This window comes from Meriones unguiculatus, chromosome 16, assembly GCF_030254825.1.
Source record: "Meriones unguiculatus strain TT.TT164.6M chromosome 16, Bangor_MerUng_6.1, whole genome shotgun sequence".
Taxonomy (NCBI): Eukaryota; Metazoa; Chordata; class Mammalia; order Rodentia; family Muridae; genus Meriones; species Meriones unguiculatus.
Genome location: NC_083363.1, coordinates 53,745,757 through 53,767,122, shown reverse-complemented (window position 1 = coordinate 53,767,122; position 21,366 = coordinate 53,745,757). Strand labels below are relative to the sequence as shown.

General features: G+C 41.1%; 1 long non-coding RNA gene across 2 annotated transcripts in view; it reads right to left on the bottom strand.

The window, feature by feature from the left end:
* Nucleotides 1-20,382: 20,382 nt before the first annotated feature.
* The window catches only part of LOC132648242 (uncharacterized), a 60,236-nt gene continuing 59,252 nt past the window's right edge, over nucleotides 20,383-21,366 (bottom strand). For both annotated transcript variants that reach the window (XR_009586613.1, XR_009586614.1), the window contains one exon: nucleotides 20,383-20,605. This is a non-coding gene — a long non-coding RNA (uncharacterized LOC132648242). The remainder of the gene's footprint in view (nucleotides 20,606-21,366) is intronic.

Genomic DNA, 21,366 nt, shown 5'->3' with positions numbered 1-21,366 from the left:
GCCGAACTGTAATCTCAGAAGGCTAAGGTAGTGATTTCATACTGAGCGTTTCTATAAAATTATACTAACCCCTGTGGTGCCTCCGAGGCTTCACTTTAGGGTAAATCAAATGTAGGGAACCATTGAAAACTTGGTCATTTGGCAATAAGAAGCCGCACAAGGAGAAGGGCTTTGTGATGGACGTTTGAAGCAGATAACTAGCCCAGCACAGGGCACTTGGGTATGCAGTGAAGATCAAAGTGGGCTGCGCAGAGCAATCTAAGGAGATTCAGGAGCCCTGCATGTCTGCATGTCTGCATGTCTGCATGTCTGCATGTCTGCATGCCTGCATGCCTGCATGCCTGCATGTCTGCATGTCTGCATGTCTGCATGTCTGCATGTCTGCATGTCTGCATGTCTGCATGTCTGCATGTCTGCATGTCTGCATGTGTTTAGCAGCTGCTGCTACAGGCTCCCGACATGTCTCTTTCCTGGGGCAGAACAAATTCCCTTTAAAGTCCTAGGCAGTGGTGTCTGGAATAAATTCTAAGCCAGAAATCTCCATCCAGCCCATGGCCTGGGGGCACACAGAAGCCCAGATGGGACCATGTATTGAATTGGTAGCAAGCATTACTTGTATACTGTGCCTAGAGTTATTCTCAGGAGACAAACTCCTCATTTCTGTAATGGTCTGAAGGCTCCAGAATCACTTCAGGACCCTCTTCCAAAAACTGACATGAAATTCTTTGAGTTCTTTAAAGACTAATGCTGACTATCCCAAAAACCCACAGAGATTCCCTGATATAAGTATGTGAGAGCGGTTTGGAATTTCTCAAGTGTATTAGTGACGTTTCTATTGCTGAGATAAACATCAAGACCAAGGTTTGTAGAAGGTTTACTTGGACTTAATATTTCCAGAGAGGGGAATCCATCGTGGCGAAGCAGCACAGCAGCGAACAGCAAGCATGGTGGCAGGAGCAGGAACAGGAGAAGAGCCTACATCCTTAATAGCAAGCATGAAACACACGGAGAAAGGAGTAGATGGAAGTCGATGGTAAACACTCAAAAGCTTCCCCCGCTGATTTTTTCCTTCTTCAAAGCCATTCTTCCTAAACCTCACTGTCATGGCTAATCTTGGTTGTCATTTGACTACATCTGTGGTCAACTAAAAACATAGGCTCCTGGACACACCTGTGAGTCCTTTCCTTTTCTTTGTTTCCTTTTTTTGTTTTTAAGAAAAAAAAAAAAAAGCTGGTCACACAAGGATGTTCATTTTTGATGAAATGTTAACGTGTATGTGTGTACATATTTGTTCCATATAGTTTTTAAAATTAGACTAGGTTAAGAACAGAAAATTTTTTATATTTTAAAAACAAGGAAGTGTTGGGAATAGAGATAGGACATAAATCAGGGACAAAAGCATTTAAAATTAAATGATACATATTACGATTGATAGGCTATGAAATAAATATTTTGAGGTGAGATCTTCACATGTCAGAAAAAGAAGTCTCTTGTATACAATTTGTGAGAATCTAAATTAGGTAGGGAGACTGTGGAAGACTTTATGGATATGCCTCAAAGAATTAAAGTTGGCAATTTTCTCAGTGCTGAGGATAAAACTTAGGGCCGTAAGTATGGTTGGCAACCACATCATCCTTGAATAGTGGTCCAGTTTGTCCTGGGTATACAACCCTGTTCTAGAGTTGCACATTGGGAAAAGGTTTATGACTTCAATGTTAAATCAGGAGATCCCAATGATGCAACCATTTTTAATGGCTCATTTCTTCAAGGATTAAGGTCTTCTGAGATCTTAATTCACACCAGGGGGAAAAAAATGACCAAAAAGTTAAAAAATGGAACTCCCATATATGATCCAGCTATCTTCCTACTAGTTATATAACATAAGCTTTGTTATATAAATTCCACATTTGTGTGGAAGACAAATGTACTCTTATGTTCATTGGAGCCATTTGAAAATCTCCAAAAACTATTAAAGAAATGGACTTTGAGAGTTCTATCATGAATTAATAATCAACGCCTGAAAATATGTTTTACCTGATTTGAACAGCATACATTATATACATATATCAAAACCCATTGTACCCATTGATACGTACATTTTAAATTTTTTTGTAATGTAATTACAGGTTTATTGTTTTCTGCCTTCTTTTTAATATAACTTTTTATTTATTACAACTTATTCACTTTGTATCCCTGCTGTAGCCCCATCCTTATCCCTTCCCAATCCTGTCGTCCCTCCCTCCCTATCTCCTCCCATGCCCCTTCCCCAGTCCACTGATAGTGGAGGACCTCCTCCCTTTCCATCTGACCTTAGCCTATCAGGACTGTCTTTCATAGTCTTCCTCTGTGGCCTGGGGAGGTGATCAAAGAGCCAGCCATGGAGTTCATGTCAAAGATAGTCTCTGTTCCCCTTACTAGGGTACCCACTTGGAGACTGAGCTGCCATGGGCTACCTTTGTGCAGGGGGTCCAGGTTATCTCCATGCATGGTCCTTAGTTGGCATATCAGTCTCAGAAAAGACCCCTGGGCCCAGATTTTTTTGGTTCTGTTGTTCTCCTTGTGGGGCTCCAGACCCTTCCAGGTCTTTCTATCTCCCCCTCCTTTTATAAGATTCCCTGCACTCTGCCCAAAGTTTGGCTATGAGTCTCAGCATCTGCTTTAATACCCTGGTGGGTAGATTCTTTCAGAGGCTCTCTGTGGTAAGCTCCTATCTTGTTCTTTATTTTCACCTTCTTCTGATGTCAATCCCATTTGCCTTTCTTATTCTCTCATATGTTAATTACATCCTGACCTCAGTTTCTGCTCCCTCCACTACTACCAGTCCCTTCCTCCTACCTCCCCTTTTCTCCACAGCCAGTCTTCCTCCATTTCTCTCAGAAAAGGACAGGTTTCCTGGGGATATCACCCAAACATGCCATAACAAGTTACAGTAAGACTCGGCACATCCAGCCTCAGGGATTCCATAGCTACAAGATTTGCAGACTTTCTGTGTGAGACAGCCATTGTTGAACTACCCTATAAATCAGTCCAATAGATCACATATATATTCATTCTATCACTTCTATTCTTCTAGAGATGCCTGAATATATGCTCCACAAACAATGCCATCAACTGGGGACCAAGAATTCAAATATCTGCACCTACAAAGAACATTTTGATTCAAACCACTCTACCCAGGCACCAGTTGTTATGGTGTAAACTAACATTTATACACATACTCCTCCAATTATTTTTCATTTTTTAATTTCCAGTTAGTTCAAATCAAAAGGATAGCAGATGAGGATCAGAATCAGATATGTGGCATCAGAAATCAGAAACGTGACAGTAAAGCCTTGACTTAGACATCACTCCATCTTAAAGGCCATTATCTTCCACATTATGAATCTCAAGATTTGCTCCTGCAAACAGAGACATGAGCCTCTTTGATTGTATGCCTCACCGAGGTCACTGCTTTAATAATCATGAAAGAAATTTCTCCTTAGTCTGTAAGAATTGCCCACTATCATGCTAAAACACTTGGGTGTTATCAAATGTGAATGAAGTATCCAGTGATCATTTCAACATTTAAAATCCTTAAAGTATCACAAGTAAGGCAAGCAAAAAATTAAAGAGGAAAAAAGTAAGTTTTGGTATATCCTAAAACCAAAGATGCAAAGACAGATAAATTCTAAGAGCAACGATATTCAGGCTTACTTTTACATATGTAGATGAAGGCAAGTTAGAAGGAGAGACTGGTTTGAAAACTATTTGCTTGTATAAATCAGCAGACTGAGAAAATTTAAGGACCTTATACTCTTTATAAATCATTTTTAAAATCCTGAAAAATTAAGTGAATTCTTTGCACTGAAGTACTAGTGAACCCACCGATTAATAAAATTTAAAACGCCACTGTCTACCCCAATGATTTATACATTAAGGCAGAGATTTATAAGGCAAGTGATAGTTTTACTCTCATCTGATATTAACCATCCTTAGACCTTTAAAGAATGAGCCCTGTGTGTAGTTTCTAGATCTCTACCAGGACACTGAAAATCAAAAATAAATGTATTCCCTATCAAAATCTATAAACTTCCTAAGAAATAATGGGTGAGTGATGTGGGGTTGAAAACGGCCCCCATAGGCTCATATATTTGAATACTTGGACCCCAGTTGGTGGAACTCTTTGGAAAGGACCAAGAGGTGTGACCTTGTTGGAGGAGATGTGATTTTGAGGTATCAAAAGCCCACACACTCGTATTTTATCTCTTTGCCTTGTACTTATGGATCAAGACCTAAGCTCTCATCTATTAATGCCTGCCTGCAGCCATACTTTCCATCATGATTGTCATGCACTTCCCCTCTGACACTGCAAACCCTAAATAAACCCTTTCGTAAGTTGCCTTGGCCATGGTGTCTTATCACAGCAATGAGAAAGTAAGTGATATTTTGTAATATCACTAAGGCAGGTGATATTACAAAGTTGGAAAAGGAAGAGAAGTTGGCATTTATTTTATGTTTTTTCCTCATATCTAGTGTTTGCTCCAATCTTACTTAGCCTCATTTCTTCCTGATGGCAGTGGTTTACGAAACACACACACACACCTCATTTTAACTAAGTGGATCACTGGGCTAGAAACAGAGATTCTTGTGTGGCAGTTCTGCTGCTGAGTTGTTCTCTGACCTTAGGCAACCTCTCCAGCAGAAATCTCAGATCATTCTAATCAAGCGAAAATGCCAGTTTCCACCTACTGAATCCAAGACACATGGGCTGTGCTATAACTTTCCTCCTTCACATGAATAAAGGTCATTCCAAATAAAGTCACAGAGCTAAAGTCACACCGAAAGTATTTCTGTGTGAATGCTACATTTAATTATCTGCAATGATTTAGACTTAAAAGAGCAAAACAGTAAGATGAAAGAATGTGCTTTTGACTATTCTTTTAAAAGTTTAAGTTAAAATACATAGTTGCTATTGTGTATGTACATACTTTAAAAAAATTACCATGTTTATCTTAATCTTAGAGTGTCTGTATTTAAAGTCTTGTAATTACTGGAAGGTATGGACACTGGGTTTCTGAACACTGCTTGTGCTCTCTCTGTGGCCTCTACATTTCATGACTATGCCAAGCTTGGTGTGTCAGCCTCAGCTCATGAAGATATCAACATGGTAGTGGAGCAAATTTGGTTCTTACGGTTGTGATGTGAGAGACTGTGGGATATCTAAGAGGGAAGAGCCCAGTTGGAGGCCTTTAGGAAACTGATCCTAAAATTCTAAGCCTTATTCAATTGTGGTAATAAACATCTATAATCCCTGCATGCGGGGACCCAAGGCAGGGAAGCCAGAAGTTCAAGACTAGTCTACTTACACAGAAAGTTCTCAGCAAGCCTGGGACTACAGACCCCTGAATCTCTCCCTAGCCTCCCACCTCGTTGCTTGATCTATTCTTCCCATATGGGTTTCCACAGTCATCATACCAGCCCATGCAATCCAACCCATAGGCAAGCTATGGAAGCATTATGCTCAGATGTGTGAGCTAACACATCTCTTTTTTTTATAAACATAACCTGCCTCATGTATTTTGTCGTAGAAATCCTTCAATATGCTTTACCTTTTGCTTACTATGTACATTCTTTTCAAATAACTCCCTCCTTTTCCTTGAGGATCTTTTTGTTCAAATGGGTATAAATTTTCAATTACATTAAAGAGTTTTGTGGCAGTACTCCTAAGAAGATAAGTACAAACATCTATTTACTGCTAGACAGCAAACCAGCCAGGGACCAAAGTAAGAACATCATTAAAGTCAAATTTAGTGAATTAATGTGTTTTATTGGGGTTACTTATAGTAATATGCATGATGGATTACTTCCAGGATACAGCCACATCCCCCAAAGCCTACCCCAGCAAAGATAGCTGCTGAAAACTTAGAGCACACTGCCCAACATGCAGGCAGCTCCACCCATTATAGAGCATCTCTTCAAGCAGTTCAGGAGGGCTAAGCCTCATCCAGATAAGTCTGCTGGTCCCCATCTCTTCCAGGCAGCTCTGGTAGCGTCTGTCTTTTCCAGGCAGCTTGGCTCATCTGAGCTTCTCTTTGGAGTCTCTTGTCTGAGAGTGTCCCTCAGCAGTCCTTACCACTTGGGGGAGAGGGGGCTAGTGAAACTGGTCAGTTTCAGGGACTTGCTGAAGCTTTTGAGCTGCTTACTTCCTGAACTTAATTATGAAGCTTCTCCACAGGATGGAAAGATTCACCTCCCTTTAGAACATCCTATGTTTTAACAGGCTTCCTTCCAAAGTCCCGGTTCTTTCTCAGAGGAAATTCTACGTAACAAAAAATTCCACAGAGAGCTACACAACTTAATAGTATCATATTGTGTAGTTCAAAACTTTTAGGAATGTAGATGCCAAGTGTTCTTCAATAGAACCAAGAAACATTTAGCAATGTTGTGATTGCAGTGGGGTTATCAGGAGTGTTTGTACACCCACAAATCATAAACTTATGCCTATGAAAGAATTCTGTTCTTTGTATATTTATTATACTCAATAAAGCAGTTTTTAATACATAAATAAATTCTAGTTAAAATTAAATATTCCACCATTTCCTGGAAGAGTTTAAGTGACTTCATGTTGCTGAAGGCAAAAGGTGTGTTTCCAGCATTCAAGAGCCCCACAACTGCGCAAAGTTCCAAGTCACTCATGAATTTTACTCTACACGTTTTATTTCATGCTCACATGGATATCATATAGGCTGTGTTATGTGAACTTTTAAAGTCACAGGTGCATTTGTTGTTCTTTCATCTGAACTCATTAAACATATGGGAAATGCAGGCATTGGGATGATGCCATCCGTTTGATCTGATAAATAAAGCATCTGAAAGAAGACATTCTTCTCCTCTTTCATTTTCCAAACCATTAAAAAGAAAAGAGAGATTGTTTTTAAAAGTACATACTTTCATCTCATCTCAAATTTCATCTTCCCCTCCTACGTACAAAAAAATGTAATTTGATGGGAAAAAAAAAAAAGGCTAGCAGAGTATCTAACTCAGCCTTGGCTGCACACACCTCTTCCCTGAAAAAAACATTACTGAAAGACAGTGTGATCCATTATCACTGGTGTCAATGCTAAGACAGACCATCTCTGACAACATTGACATGTGTCTTTGTACTGAAAGCATTCAGCATCTGTAGAGTAGAGATGGTGTCTGCTCTCTGTAGAGCAGCAATGGTCATGGGGACTTAGAAAAAGATACTAAGAACAAAACTGAGAAATATGGAGTCCACACCTTTGTAAAAATCCATTTTATTTTTGTTAATGTATGCACGGGGTGTACTGGCTAGTTTCATGTCAACTTGATACAAGCTAGAGTCATCAGAGAGGAGCAAACCTCAATTGAGAAACTATCTTCATAAAATCTGGCTGCAGGTAGACCTGTAGAGCATTTTCTGAATTAGTTATTTATGGGGAAGGGACCAGCCCCTTTTGAGTAGTACCATCCCTGGGCTGGTGGTTCTGGATTTTATAAGAAAGCAGGCTGAGCAAGCTAGCCAGTCAGCAACACTCCCCCATAGCTTTTGCATCAGTTCCTGCCTCTAGGTCGCTGCCTTGCTTGAGTTCCTGCCCTGGCTTCCTTTGATTATGAACTGTAATGTGTAAACATAAGCCAATTAGCCCGTACACACACTTCCAGCTTCTTTGGTCATGATGTTTCATCGTAGCAATAATAACCTAAGACAAGGAGAGAAAGTATGTGCATGTGGGTAGAAGTGTCAGTGGAAGCCCAAAGAGGACCCTGTGTCCCCTGAAGTTACAGATCCAGGTGGTTGTAAGCTTCCCAGTAACAGTGCTGGGAACCAAACCCAGGTCCTCGGGAAGGGCAGTATATACTCTTAATTGCCGCATGGTATCTCCAGACCCATTGATGTGTAAAATAAGACTATAAAAATTATGTGACATCTCAGATAAATATAAGTTAAGACTACACCGGCATTGCATCTCACGCTGGTTGGGACAGCAGTCATCAAGGAAACTAGTGTTGATTGGGATGTGGGCTGAAGGGACCCACTCTGCACTGCTGGTGGGAATGTAAACTAGTCTAGCCACTATGAAAATCAGAAACCAAGTTCCTCAAAAGACTAACGATAGTTCTGTCATATGCCCCAGTGTCTCATTTCTGGGTATCTACCCGAGGGATGCCAAGTCAACATCTCACAGAGACACAGGCACCTGAGTGTTTACTGCAGCACTAGTCTCAATCACTAGGCTATGACATCAACCTAAGAGACAAACCACGGAGGAATGTGTAACGAAAACAGAGCACCCATAGACGATGGAGTTTTTCAGCCTTTAAGGAGAACAAAGTTATGACCCTCGCATGACGGTGGGTGCATCTGTAGATAATCGTATTCAGTGAATTAAGTTTCAGAAGACAGATAGGTTTTTTTTCTCTAATGTTGCTCTAGATTTTATATCCTTATGTAAAATCAAGAAAGCATATTTAACACGAAAGTAGAAGTGAAACTGTCTGGGGTAAAGAGGAGTGATCAGAGGAGATACTGAGAGGAATACACTCTACTGGTAATATATAGTTGTGCTTAAATGTCCATGTGTAACATAGAGCCACATACAATGGACATATGCAGCGCTGGACGAGGTGGAGCCTAAAGCAGGCTGTACCTGTCAGATGTTGTCACATCAGGAGAGGAGGATGTGGTAGAAGAAAACAAAGGAGGAACCTATTCAGAATGAGAACTAGGCAGTGGCAGAGGGAACCAAATTAAAATTGCATAGGTCACCTGGGTTTAATGACAAATAATAGCAATACTGGCAGGATGGACAGTGAACAAATGACATGATTTCATCATATAATGTTTAATAATAATGTTTAAAGAGAACATCTGCGAAGTAATTAAGTATGTCACTAAACTCCAAAATAACTAGGAACGATGTGTTCTCTCTCTCTGGTAAGAAATTGGAATTGTGCCAGAGTGAGACTGGGTCAGCTGCTGTTTCCTCAGACCTTCTATTTTGTTTGTTCAAAAATTTATTTTCATATGTATGAGCGTTTTGCCCGCATGTGTATCAATCAATTCACGCATCGCCTAAGGAGGCCAGAGAAGGCATTGGATTCCCTGGATGTACAGCGGTTGTGAGCCACAATGTAGGTGGCAAGATCTGAATTCCAGGGTCTTCTGGAAGAGTAGCCTATGCCTTTACACACTGAGCCATCGCTCTAGCCTCCTCCACTTCATTTTAATATTTGGTTAAACAGAAAGCCTAAGCTTTAAGTAGGTTGTGCTGGTGAAAACCTTTCTTCACTGAGGGGTCCAAGGCAGGATAGTCACCAGGAGGTTAAGGCCAGCCTGGGCTACTATGTGAAATTCTGCCTCACAATTATTGTTTTATTAGTATTAGTATTTTAAAAATGCAAAACAAGGTCCCTTCCCCTATGGATGATGGAACACACACCTTTTCTTATATTTTACTTTAATTACAACTAGACCCCATCAATATTATATGTAAATAAAAAAACAAATAAAAAACTTTTGGGAGGTAGAAAGAACAGCCTGCTGTGTAACTTAGGACTGAGGATCATCCCAGTGCGAAGGCTCCTGGTTGGTTTGTTTTTGTTTCGTGTGTGGTGGGCTTAAAGCTGAAGACACCATCAACTGAATCCCAATGAGTTCTAGCCAAAGAAGCAAGACAGGGTACCATACCAAGACAAAAAGGTTACAGCTGCCATACTTAACCAACCAAGCAGAAAACACAGCATCCCAACCCAAGAATGACCACCCACAGTGCCCACTCCTGCTCTGGGAGCAAGTCACCCCTTCTAACACACACACACACACACACTATACATTTTCACACACATACATGTCTTGCCTTATGTTGCTGGCAGTGCTGGATATGACTGTGATTACACCCTTTGGTGTTTAGATAGGACTCCGGGTCCTAAAAGAATTACCTAACAGCGAGAATTCACAGAGCTTCCCCCTTACCCTGAGAGTTTGATGTTTTCCTTTTGTGCCTCTATATTAATAAATACCATAAACATTGTTTTACTAAAAACTTACACACAGACACACACGGACACACGGGGGAGGGAGGGAGCCGCATGGAGAGAAGTTGAAATCTTAAGCAAAAGCTAATTGCAAAAAAAAAAAAAGGGAAGTTGAGGCCATTTCTGATTTTCCTTTTCAATTTAAAGGGCCTCAACACATTCTCAATTCAAATAATTTGTTTTCCTTTTACACTTGTGTGTGTGTGTGTGTGTGTGTGTGTGTGTCACACTTGTGCCATGATACACCTGTGAAGGTCAGAGAACAACTTTTTGGAGTTGGTTCTTCTTTTCCACTTTAGGTTCCAGGGATCAAACTCGGGTTGTCAGGGTTAGATGGCAGATGCCTTTACCCCCTGAGACAACTTGCTTGTGCAGATTCTCAAGTTTTTAATGTACTAATTTGAAATGTTTGGAAGATGAAATAGGTTATAGTAGTTGGCTAGCCTAAGTCTTTGCTATTGCATTCTCTAATCCCTTACCTAGTGATCCAAAAGACTCTTGTTCCCAAATTATTATAAATGTGTTTTTCTCCTTGTGGGTACCTTGCCTAAAATAATTATAAAAAGAGATGCTGTCTTCTTATGACCAGATTATAGGGAATTGTTAACCTACTCAAATGGCCAAGTCTCAGCTCACATCTAAAAACCAACCTAAAATGTAATGAAGAGATGAAATTTAAGACAATCCCTTCAAATAAAATTAAAATTGATACTGAAGAGCTATTTTCTTCAAGATAGTGTTAAGAAATAAAAGCTGACTCCTAATTATGTATCCCAGCGTTCAAGAAAATGGGATAATAAATGCCTAGAGTGGACGTCTTTAATTCAGTACGTGATGGGAGACTATGACAGATGTGAGTTATTAGAAAACATTCTATGGTTTCATAACAGAGGTAAACAAGTCATTAAAAATAGAGTGGCTGTCCTGGGGCTTCTCCTCACCCTGGGAGCAGCACTCCATTTCTCTAGGTGTTTGTTTGGTTTTAAACCAAACACTACTATTAATAAGACCTTTTATACCAAAATAAAATGTTTGAAAAATAAAGCACCCACCACCCACCCACCTTCCCCCTCCAGTGAACCCTTGCTTGTGTTTGGTTAGAATCCCTTTGTAACTAAGAAAATCTGTTTTTGGTTCTGTGGCTTGAGTGTGAGGTATTTGTCTACAGGAGTGGACAAATGAGTGAATAGAGGCATAGTTCTTCTAAATAGAATGTCCACAAATAGCATAAGGAACAACTTTTAGATTGACAGTCTTGTGACCCAGATCTGCAAACTGCTGTTGCTGTTCACTCGCTCTCAGTCAAGCTGACTTCCTACAACATTCGCTCACATGGAGAAATGAGCTGCTGGTGGGTGCTTCAGTCCTCATAGGATGGGATGCTGTCTGAAAGGCTTTGCTTGAGGCTGCTTTTCAGCAAAGCGTTGGCTAGCCTCACCAAAAGTTCTAATTCACTTAAGTATATCTAGACAGTTTTGTTCAAAGGCAAGAAAATTGATTTTTCTTGATGGCTCAGTGGTTAAGAGCACTGGCTGCTCTTCCAGAGGACCTGGGTTCAATTCCCAGCACCTACATGGTGGCTCATGATTGTCTGTAACCCCAATTCTAGGGAATCTGACATCTTCTGGCTTCCATGAGCTCTACAAGCATGTATGCAGCTACATACACTCATACATATAAAGTAGTAAAATTAAATTTAGAAGTGATTCGAAAGCTACTCCCTGGTAGGTATCATATGCGGCCTCAAGAATTAAGAAGTTATCAAGATATAACCTGTGTCACTAGTGCTGAGCCTGTAGTGTGAAAATATTTGTAAGCAGGAGTTAAGTCTGGCATGACGGCCTGTGCTTGCACTTCCATAACATGGGAGGTGAAGGCAGAAAGATCAGGAGTACAGGACCACCTTCAGATACATTTAGCAGATTCTAAACCAAGCCAGGCTACGTGAGACCTTTTGTCAAGAAACATAAAAATGGGGTTGGGAAGAAAGCTCTTTCTCTAGAGTGCTTGCCTGTCACTTGTAAGGTCTCTCTTGCTCATGGGTGTGCCGGCCTAAGCTAAATGGTGAGTTTCAAGACTCTGAAAGACTTTGTCTCCCAATTGTTTTTCAAAATGGTGGACAGTGCCAGAGAAATGACACTCAAGGTTGTTCTCAGGCCTTCACATGTAGCTGCACACACAAGCACACACACATCATAAAACTAAGGAAAAAGTCCATGAAAACAAACCAAAAAAGCAAGAATTACAAGTGGAAAAACTAGTAAAATATGTCATTTGGATATGGCTCCCTTTCGAAAATTTTGGAACTGTATGAGTCCAGTTGCTCTATATTTACTTCTTCAATCATGAAATCATTAGACCCTTTGAATACTAATATTGTGAGGTTTATTATTAATAGCATCACTGTGTGTGTGTGTGTGTGTGTGTGTGTGTGTGTGTGTGTGCATTCATGGAATCAGAGCACTGCTTTAAGCGTGTGTTCTATCACTGTGGATTCCAGATACTGAACTCAGGTTTTGAGGCTTGCACACTGACAGTTTCTACCCGCTGAGCCATCGGCGGGTAATTTTTTAAAGACAGCTTTTATTTATTTCCAGCAATTCTGAACAGTACTTATGACAGATTTGTCGCTAATAACACGGAAGGATTAGAACAGCTGAAGGACAAAGGCTGAAATGCTGCAGAAAGCAACAAGAAGTCTGGAGACGGAGACTGTGAGAGCTGATCGGGTGCTCAGGGAGCCCACCCAGAACCCAGGCTCCTAAGACGCTATCCCAGCATCCACAGCCTGTTGTCTTTCATCCTCATGTTGTCGCACGGTTGTGAGCCTGGCCATCACATGCTTAATTCAGGGAAAGAACAGAATGAAGAATACAAGGACTGTAGTTCACACTGGACCACTTTTATCAATAAAGCCAAAAATTGCCAGGAGCTGTGCCTCACACCTTTAATCCTAGCACATGGAAGGCTGAGGTATGAGGATCATGAGTTTAAAAGCAGCCTGGCTGATATGAGGAACTACTGTATCAGGAAAAAAAAACAACAAATACCACCACCAATAGCAGCAGCAAAAAAGAAGGCAAAAACGTCTCAGAAATGCCCAGGAGCAATTTCTTCCTGTGTTCTATCGACTTAGAATGAAGTGACTTGAACATGCTAGTTTGGACGAATTACAAAGCTTTGATCAGGTCTGTGGTGTCCAGGATAAATGAAGGATGGCATTAGAGAAAACTCAGAAGCCAGCCATAGAGGTTTATGCCTATGGCGGCTGAGGCAGGAGGATTGCCACAAGTTCCCATCCAGCATGGGTTACAAAGTGAGACTCTGTTAGAGAGAAAGGGAAGATGAAGAAAGGGAGAGAAAAATCAGTGTGGTAGGTCCTAACCTTGTCTACTTGATTTATGAACCATAATGAAGAATATTTAAAAGTAACCTGAGTGATCATGTCTTAGTCACTTTTTTTATTGCTTTTGACTGGGTTTCAGGCCAAATACATGTCTGCTAATGAGCAAATAATAATACCTTGCTCTTCTGGAAAGCCTTGTAGTATACCAAGCGCCTGCACTTACAGCGTCCCACTTGGACCTTACAAAGATCCCTATGAGTCACACAAGAGCCTCTCATTTCATCCGAAGTTCATAGAGGACAACCACCCACCTCGCTTAGGGTCATGCTATCATTAAGTGATAGAACTAGAAATCCAAGTCAGGCTGTCTGACTTCAAACCCTGCCCTCCAGAGCCCAGCTTTGGCCAGCATTGCTTCTAAGATAAGGACCGGTCAAAGCACACAGGGTGGCTAGCACCTGTGGAAGAGGACAGGCGTCTTCTTTCAGATTTTCCAGTTCCCTAAACTCAAGGGTCAGGGGCGGAAGTCCTGGAACAGGCTGCAGAGCTAGACTGACACTACCAGAGAGGTCAGAGTTCAGCAGGAGAGTCTACCTCAGGGACTCCTCACCTGCAGGGCTGTCCCCTCTTCTTCTCAATCACACACATGTACAGGCCTCATTTCATCACCGTAGACCAATGGCTCTCAACCTTCCTAATGCCGCAAAAGTCTAATACAGTTCCTCGTGCTGATGTGACCTCCAACCATAACATCATTTTGTTACTACTTCTTAGCTGTAGTTTTGCTAGTGTTGTGAATTTTAATGTATATATCTGATGTGCAGGCTATCTGACCCTGTAAAAGGGTCATTCCACCACCGCCACCCCCTCCAGGGATCAAAACCCACAGACACTTGACTGAAAAGGAAGGACAGCAGTGAAGTTACCACTGTGGCATTAACAACCAGACCCTTGCCAGAAACTTCCTCTCTTCTTTCAGGATATTGCAGACTACAGAGCTATCGAACAATTGCGAGTTTATTTCTCACCATAGGATGCTTACTATAACTACTACTTTTTATTTTTGATATAATATTATTTATTGATATTTTCACGTGTGTAAACAGGATAGCTGGGCCATACCCACTCCAACTCTTCCTTCCCACTTCTCCCAGGCAGCCCTGATAGGTTCCTGTCTCTTGTGTAAGTTCCGTGCAAGTAACCACAATTGCTGTGTCATGTTCAGAAGACAGAATTTCACCGCATTACTCTGCATTCTTCAGCTCTTATGTTCTTTCTGTCCCTTTTTCTGCAACATTCCCTGTGCCTAGCGATAGGGTGTTAAAGTTGTCCCATTTAAGATGAAGTCTTCCGTAGTTTCATGCTCTCAGCACTGTAGCCAGTTATAGTCTCTGCATTAACTGCTCACCACTGCTTCTCTAGCCAAGGTTGAGGGCAGAACTAGTCTATGAACATAAACATTTAGAAAGCAGCTTGACAACACGTCCATTTAGCAAAACAACAGCGGTTAGTCTCACACACACACACACACACACACACTGGCCTTTGACCTGCCCAGCCAGTACCAGGCACGAATTTTGGCCTGTGAAGAAGGCATCAAATACAATCAGAAAGTGATTGGCTGTTCCCATAACCTTTATGCCACTATTGCTCCAGTGGGCACATCTTACCTGCCAGGTCACTGCTCTAGCCTGCAGAGTTTAGTTCTTGGTCATACCACTGAGAGATATGCTCTCCATGGTAATCTAAATGAGAAATGTTCCCTAGAGGCTCATGTGTTTGAACACTTGATCCGTATCAATGAGACGACTTGGTGTATGGAAACTGTACGTAACTTTTAAGATTCTGGAGGGGGTACATCCCTAGGCTTTGAGAGTTTATAGCCTCACCACACTTCTAATTTCATCTATTAGCTTCCTGTCTGTGCAGATAAGATGCTATCTCTTAACTTCCTACCAGTTGTTGTCATGCCTTCCCCGACATTATTGACTTTAAGCCTCTGGAACAATAAACCCAAATAAACTCTTCCTTAATTTGCCTTTGGCCATGGTATTTGTGGTAGTTTGTCTAAGAGCCTCCTCCAGGCACAGTGGTGGATGCCTTTAATTCCAGTACTCAGGGAGGCAGAGGCAGGCATATCTCTGTGAGTTCAAGGCCAGCCTAGTCTATAAATAGAGTCCAGGATAGCCAAGGCTACAAAGAGAAACCCTATCTCAAAAAAAAACAAAAACAAAAAAGAATGGCCTCCAATGGTTCGTTTATTTGAATGTTTAGTCACCAAGAAGTAGAGATGTTTGAAAGGATTAAGAGGTGTCTTGTTGAAGGAAGTGTGTTAATGGGGATGACTTTGAGGTTTCAAAAACCCACACCACACCCAGTCGGCTTCCCCCCCCTCTGCTTGCAGATCAGGATGTAGCTCTCAGCTGCTTCGCCAGCACCATGCCTGCCTGCCGCCATACTTTCTTCTGCCATGATGATAATGGAGTAAGCCTCTAAAGGTGTAAACAAGCCTACAACTAAAAGTCGCCTTGGTCATGGTGTCTCTTCACAGCAATGGTGACTAAGACAGTATTTTATCACAGCAATGAAAAAGTAACTCATACATTCTGCCAGTGAACTGTAGACCATTTTCTAGCACCGTGAAAACTAGCCAACAGAGAGGAAGTTTTTAGATCAATTCCAGCTTGATGCCTCTACATCCTACAACTTATGTGTGTGGTTTCTTCAGCAGTGGCTTCTTAGCATCTAGGAAGTCCCACATCTAGGAAGTTCCTAGGTGGGAGCACTGAAGCATTAGGACATGAAGTAATATACCCAAAGATACTCAACTATTAAATAACAAAGGAAAGATTTGAACAGGAGGATCAGATCCCAATGTTGTGCTCCAAGTCCTATATCACACTGTCTCTGACCAGTGACTTTTTCTCCAAATGGCTGCGATCCTCACAGAAACTGTCCCACAACTATAAATCTCTGACTTCATCATCTGCAAGTACTGCCTCTTCCAACTGAAAGGAGTGAGTAAGCAGAGCATTCTTCTGCCTAGTTATCATGGGTTCTGAAAGGAGCACACACATACCTACATAATATTCAATAAAAGCACTCAATCCTCAAAATCACTTTGTCAATGCCAGCTCCCACAGGCCGTGAGTGCTCAAGTCCTGGTGGTAATAAATGAACTGAAATTGAGGGTGCTCTACTCGGAGACAAAATTTCCTGTGATGTTTAAACAGCTTTAAGTGTTTTCAGTAGAAAAGATTATTTTCCCACTCAGCTTTACCTGCAAAGCTGAGTGTACTTATCTAGTCAAGAGACTAACAGGAAGCAAACAAGACATGGATGGGAAGTGTAACAAACCATTTTCTACAGAAGAACAAATCTGTTCTGTTAGGAGAAACCAATGGCTTGTATAGCTCCTGGGTCTGAGAATAACTAGGCGCCATCATCGCCCTATGGCTTGAGAAGGCTGCTAAAACCCAGAAAGGAAAGAGCAAGTTCACACATAAGACTTCCCTTCAGTATTAATGATTATCATGAGAGGGCCATGATCACTCCATGGAACCCAGCAAAGACTAACCCTGAGAAATAATCTCGAAAACCTCTTCCATTTTTATGAACATGGCTCATCAGACATTTGAAACCAGAGCAGGCAGAGGTGCCTGTGGTTTCTCCATTAAAGTCAGCCTTCAGCCAAGCAAGAGGAAGTAGTCACCGAGACACAGAAACTGAAGTCTGCTGTAAACATCTCATGGGCTTTCCCCTTCCCTGTTAGACATGTCTATTGGTGGGTGAGGCCCCTCTTCAGTTCTTGCTTCGGCAGCCATGTTGGTAAGACCTCACAGGTGCATCTTCTCTGGCATTTCTAAGAAAGCTACACTCTCACAGCAAACTACTTGTTCCTCCAGCTCTTAAAAACTTTCTGTGGCCTCTTCTACAAAGGCACCTGAATCTTAGATGCAGGAGTTGTGTTGTAGATCTACCAGTTGGGATTGGGCGCCACAAATCTGCATTTTGATCAGTTTGGGCTTTCTGCAAAGATCACCATCTGTTGCAAAGAGAAGTTTCCTTGATGAGGAATGAAAATCACACTTACCTGTAGGTATCAGGATAAATATTTAGGGTATAATGAGGGATGGTGCTGATTTGCTAAAGTGGGGAGTTGTAAGTTAGCTACCTAGATCCATGACTTCACTAGCCACAGGTAATTAGCTAGGTTTCTTGTACCAGGCATGATTTTCTTCTTTTTGAGTCCAATTTGAGAACCGTTGGTTACCACCAACATATGTATACCACTAAGGCACCCTTAGGGTTACTGTGCCATGATGGTCATTGTGGTGCACAGATATGATAGCTGCTTTGTTTCCTTTCTTTGGAAGCTTACACGATACCTTTTGCTACCATAAAAGCTAATCCTCAGGGGGGAGGTTTTTGGGTCCCTTGGAGATGGCCTCTGGTGACTATTCTTTGCCAATCTAAGAAACTCTTCCTGAAAGAGAACTTCCTCCATGTATGAGCTACATGTTTTAACGAACAGGATGTACTGAGATCATGTTTACTCTGTATCAACAGCAACAAAGTTAACCTAGACATGGAGCCATTGATCTGTGCCCAAAACTCCCTGATCTACCAGCCGAAACCAGTCCAGTGGATCCTGAGAGAGATCATGTAAGATAGAGGTGACACTAGAGGAACATAGCACAAGGCCAACTAGCTCCACAGAGAACGGGACTGGGTTCCAGGTAAGACCTGGTATGCTAGAGTACTCTTAAGGATAAAAAAAAATGGAGTTTACAGAAAAACAATTCATACCAAAGTTTACATTTGAACACACTGCCTATGACACTTCCCCTCTAAACCCCTTTGCTCTTTACCCATCTGTACCAGGTGTGAACTCCAGTGATGTGCTCATGAACTCCAATGATGACATGTGACTATGTATTACAGCAAAGACCAAATGCCATATGCATGCGCGACACGAAGTCTCTCGCCAGAAGAAGCCAATGTGCTGGTTTGAGAATTTAAGTCAGATGGAAGATTTTGTTGTTTGTTTGTTTTTGTTTTTGTTTTTTTTTTTTTCCTTTTACCTATAATTCTCTGCTGATTTCCCACTTAAGTTACAATAAAATCCAGGACCTAGAAACATGACAAAGCCCTACCAGATTTCCCCCTACTGGGCACTGTAGCTCACTTGTTTATCATAAAATCTGTTCAGAAAGTCATATTCAGTATCTTCTTAAAATTAAATTACAGCAGATGTTTAATTTATAATCACACAAAATAGCAAATACTACAGTGTGTAGCAAATTTAAATAATAAATGTTTTGTGTTTCCATTTAAATCTGTACATGTGTTTATAAGTTAAAGAACATTCCTTATATTGAGTCATTGTTCAAAACATTTTAGATTCTCCATGACCTCTACCTTCCTTCCTGATTTCACCCTCACCCCTGTCCTTTGGCATGCTAAATTCCAGCCAACTGCTAACCTTGTGTCCTTGTGCCCCCAGAAGTGGCATTTCCCCCAGAAATCCAAAAAAAAAAAATCTATCCTCAGATGTCCAAAAAGGTTGGATGTCATTTTCCTCTGGTTCAAATGTCACATTCCCAGACAGAATTCCCCTGGCCACGCAATACATGAGACACGATCGTCACTCCCTTGGCCTTTACCCTAACGTGATTTTTTTTCTTCAAAGCTGTTATCAAATGAAATGTCATATACCCGTTTGCCGTTTTCCTCCCCCTCCCCGCCGGCAGACAGAGCGTAAGCTCAGTGGGAACGTGTGCTTCATCGTTCTCACCGCCACAGCTGCAGACCGCGGACAGGACCTAACATGTGGTCACAGTTAAATACGCTCTCGGGGGGCAGAAGGGTAGGTGGACCAGGAATGAACAGCGGAGCAGAGCAGTCCAACAGTATGAAACAGGAAGCAGTATACCTGAGAGTCTTAAGACATCCTGGGGTGGAGCCCCATTTAGGGCTCAGTGTCCCAAGGTCTCCCACTCTCTGTAAAATGTCTGGCTCCGGGACTCTGTGTTTGCTCCCGGCTGCTGTAGGAGGAAGCTTCTCTAACGATGGTTGAATAAGGTACAAATCTATGAGTTTCCCAGAATATCATTAGGAATAATTTTTATGGCTACATTTTTTTTTAGATGAGTATTATTTGGTTTTGCCCTAGGTCTCTTTTAATTGAAAATATATACACACACACACACACACAAGCACACATTCACACCTCTCCCTCATGATTGCTGTCTAGACTCCGTCTACTAATCGCAACAAAAGATGTTTTCAGCCAGATGAGGCTTCAACCAGCAGCTCATTATACAGAAAAGAGTTCAGGGGGAGTTCATGCGTGCCCATCTTGCCTCACCCTGAGGAAGGTTTGAAGGAATTCCTGAGGCAAGACTGTTCCACCATAAAGTTCCACTTTGAAGGCTGTTGTTGGCAAAGCCTTTCCTATAATCTACCTGAGCCTTTAGATGTTTAAGATCCTGTGACTTAATAGTTATTACACTCAGCCAGGATGGTATCTCACACCTAAAATTCTAGCCCTTGAGAAATAGAGACTGAAGGATCAGGAATTTAAGGTCATACCCCTTTGGCCAGAGGGTTCAAAGACAGTGTAAGATATATGAGACCCCATCTCAGAAGAATTCTCCAACTATATTAAAGTCTTCTTTAGCAACAAACCCAATCTACTTACCAACATTTTTTACTCTATAAATCTAGGTAAGAGTTTTAATTAAACATATGTGAATTTTTAATATCACCTAAAATATATTTAATTTTATAGTATATGCAATTCATTTCAGATTTTAAGAGAGAACATGATGATGTCTTTTATTTTTCAAAGAAGTTACCTCATGTTGGTTTATTAGCAAGGCAGTACATCAAAACCAACTGTTTTAAAAACAAATAAACTGGACCACTTCAATTACAAGTGTTCTGGCTCACGTTGTCCATCCCACTTTCCCAGGATTAGCTCTACCAAGACTCTGTTTTTACTTTTATTCTACTTTATTTTTGTTTTTTAAATTTTTATTATTATGTATTTGTTTGTTTATTTATTTTGGTTTTTTAAGACAGAGTTTCTCTGTGTATCCTTGGCTGTCCCAGACTTGCTTTGTAGACCAGGCTGGCCTTAAACTCAGAGAGATTCACCTTCCTCTGCCTCCCGGAGTGCTGGGGTTACAGGTGTGTGCCACTGTGCCATCTAGGGACCTGTTATTAAAAGAAAGAAAACAATGACAACCATTTCCCCTATAACAAGGCTCAGGATTAGCAGAGAGTAAAAGAGAGGGCTGGCCCATACCCAGCGAAGAATCATCAATAATTCCAGAACCTTAAAACATAGAAGGCCATTAGAGAACACAATTTTATTTATTTATTCATTCATTCATTCATTCATTTAGCTGATATCTGTTTACATGTGAAATGTTAATGGTCTATTGTATGTCGATCTCAGCTGTTAACACTGAGATAAAATGCTGAAGTTAAACAGCATATTGTTGTAGAAGTTAAGACTTAAAAATTTATCAACACACAAATCAGCTAATTATGGGAGATCTTATTAGAAATTAATTAGCCCATGCAAGAAAAAATCAAATGGCATTAGATCTTAGGAAGTAAAGGAGATTCTGGGGATGCAAGTGGGTAGAGCTGAAGTTGACTGGGTAAACTGAGTCAAGCTGAGTGAGTATAGGGACTCTGAGTAGCAATGACTTATTTGTGTGACAAAAAGAAACCAATCTTACAAAGATCTCTGGAAGGCACATCCCAGAAACAAGAACAAAGAAATTCTAAAGTAGAAAGATGCTTGCAGTGTTTTAGATAAAGAAAAGCTAGGATGGCCAGAAGAGCGGGAGCAAGGAGAAGATGGTTGAAGCAAGTTGAAGGTAGTAAGGTTAGAGAATTAGTAGGTTTCCAATAAAATATGTATTTGGTTCAGGAGGATGGAGAGATGACTCTGGTTAAAGTACTTG